The 2896-nt window shown below is 48.5% G+C and overlaps 1 pseudogene; it reads left to right on the top strand.

The window, feature by feature from the left end:
- The first annotated feature begins 1190 nt into the window (after positions 1–1190).
- On the top strand, positions 1191–1308 carry LOC124717639 (annotated as a pseudogene).
- Positions 1309–2896: the final 1588 nt, after the last annotated feature.

Here is a 2896-nt window from a genome sequence, read left to right as displayed (position 1 = left end):
ACAGCACTTTTATGAGGGTTGCCCAGAAAGTAACACACCGCATTCCTTTGTTCAAAAATTCTTTACTGAACATAATAAAAATTACACGCGCGGAAGAATGGTGTTTTATCTACACACCCTATTTCTCCACGTAATCTCCATCCCGTTCAGTGATTTTCCTCCAGCACCATACTAGGGTGTGTACGCCCCGTCGGTACAAATACTTGTCCTGGTGGCGGAAACAGTGCTTCACTATATAAATCACCTCCTCATCGTCCTCAAAATGTTTTCTATGGATGGCATCCTTCTGCGGCCCAAAGAAGTGGAAGTCCGAGGCAGCTATGTCAGGGCTGTAGGACGAACGGGGTAACACTGTCCAAACCTGTTTTGCCTTGTGTTCAGCAGTCCGCCTCCACACTTTCTTTCCCGTTTGACAGATGGATGCCAACTGCCAAGTCGTTATGCGTCTGTCCTCGCGAATGACAACCTCAGCTCGCTGCAGCACGTCAGGTGTGAGAACTGTAGACGGTCTGCCCGACCGCTGCAAATCGAGGATCTCCGCCGAACTGCCTTCTGATGACCTAAGCCTCCTTTCCCAGCGACTAATTGTACTTCTGTCGACAGCAAATGCTCCATAGCCGTGGCAGAAACGTTTGTCAATATTCAAGTGGCTCTGAGCACTATGGGACTTAATATCTGAGGTCATCAGTCCCCTAGAACTTAGAACCACTTAAACCTAGCTAACCTATGTACATCACACACATCCATGTCCGAGGCAGGATTGGAACCTGCGAGCGTAACGGTCATGCGGTTCCAGACTGAAACGCCTAGAACCGCTCGGCCACACCGGCCAGCTTGTGACTATTCCCCACAGTTTCTTTCTCTGCAGTGAGAAATTCAATGACGGCACGTTGTTTGTAGCGTACATCATCTACAGACGCCATTTTGAAAGTGTTTTGCACCTGTCGGAAGTCATGGAAACTTGTCGGGCTCCCTTAGACGACTTTCAATAATACATACGTAACGTTTCGCATTCATAGCATTCGTTCGGCTGAGAAACCTGGTATATAAATACAATAATTACACTGAAGTCACCGCGATTTATGACTGTCCACTGAGCTACTGGGCATTAAAACAGGAAGGATGTCGTTCTTACTAGTGTGTCTGATCACTACGATGATTGTGTATTCTGTGCGACGTTCTCTCAGGCTGCTAACAGCCTTGCCGTAGTGGTAACACCGGTTCCCGCCAGATCAACGAAGTTAAGCGCTGTCGGGCTGGGCTAGCAGTTGGATGGGTGACCATCCGGTCTGCCGAGCGCTGTTGGCAAGCGGGGTGCACTCAGCCCTTGTGAGGCAAACTGCGCGGAACTACTTGATGATTTTCACGGGTTTGCAGCTGGGTTCCATCGTCCTGACGACAATACGATATTTCGTCGGACCATCAGGCCGCCATCTTCCGGTGAGATTGAGTGCACAATCACGCCGGAACAGAAGAGACCTCAGATTCGGCGGCTGCTTTATACCGCGGGTTTTAAGCACACTGTTCAAGAGGGCTTATGCTGTTTCGGATTCCGATAACTTGAAACAGGCGTTGGATCACCTTACGGTTCTTTTCAGACAGAATGGGTATTCTGATCACCAAATTACTCGTGCTTTTCAATTTGGACCCCTTCGTGGGAAGTATTTCTTCAAAAATGTCAAGAATCCTCAGGAAATATGATATTAAAAGCGTCTTTATGCCTTTGGCCAAAACTAGATCCCTTCTTGGATCGGTTACAGATGATTTGGGACTGAGGAAGCCTGGGGTATACAAGATTGCCTGTCACTGCGGAAAGGCCTGCATTGGACAGACTGTTCGTACGGTTCAAGATCGATGTGTGGGACATTAACGACATATACGTCTGCTCCAGCCGGAAAAATCAGCTGTTGCTGAACACTGTCTTAATGAAGGGCACAATATGTCGTCTGAGACGCAAATTCTTGCCTAGGCTTCCCGTTACTGGGATTGCGAATTGAAAGAATCAATTGAAATACGTCTGTCTGATGATATTACTAACAGAGATAAAGGTTTTCCTTTAACTAAGACGTGGAATCCTATTTTATCACAGATAAAACAACAACGGTCTGGCTTCCGACCGGCTGCATTTTAATTTTGCGATTCCTCGCTTTTGACAGTTTTCACCGCTGGCTTTGCTGCAACTCTTCGCCTCACACAGGGCAGTTCTTCCGTTGATCGCGCGCGGGAACGGCCAGTACCCGCGGTATAAAGGAGCCGCCGAATCTGAGGTCTCTTCAGTTCCGGCGTGATTGTGTACTCAATCTCACCTGAAGATGGCGGCCAGATGGTCCGCCGAAATATCGTGTTGTCGTCAGGAGGATGGAACCCGGCTGCAAACCCATGAAAATCATCAGTATTTGATACGCCGGGAAAATCTAAGTTATTACATGAGGAGCTACTTGATTGAGAAGTGGCGGTTCCGGTCTCTTATACTGACATACGGCCGGGTGAGCGGTGTGTTGAACACAAGCCCTCCATATCCGCATCCAGTGACGCCTGTGGGCTAAGGATGACACGGCCGCCAGTCGGTACTTTTGGGCCGTCATGGCCTGTGCGGGAGGAGTATGGTTTCCTCTCATGCTGGCCTTATGGATTGGTAACGAGTTCTTATGGTAGGGCGTTCCATTCCTCACCAGCGCATCTCAGAATTGCTGGATGGCCGATGGCGCATGTGGACATGCTGCTAAATTTCTCACAAACTCATGCAACTCGTGCTAGATGTGACATAACTAAGGGGAACGAGCAGGCCAGTCCATTCGCCCAATACCCTCTCATTCCGATAACTATTTAACTTGCACTCTTCTGATCGGTCACGCAGTTTCATCCACAAAAATGAAATCAGTGTCGAAAACATTCC

The sequence above is a fragment of the Schistocerca piceifrons genome, chromosome 9 (genome assembly GCF_021461385.2).
Source record: "Schistocerca piceifrons isolate TAMUIC-IGC-003096 chromosome 9, iqSchPice1.1, whole genome shotgun sequence".
NCBI lineage: Eukaryota > Metazoa > Arthropoda > Insecta > Orthoptera > Acrididae > Schistocerca > Schistocerca piceifrons.
Note: the sequence above shows the minus strand (reverse complement) of the source record. Positions and strands in the feature narration are given on the sequence as shown.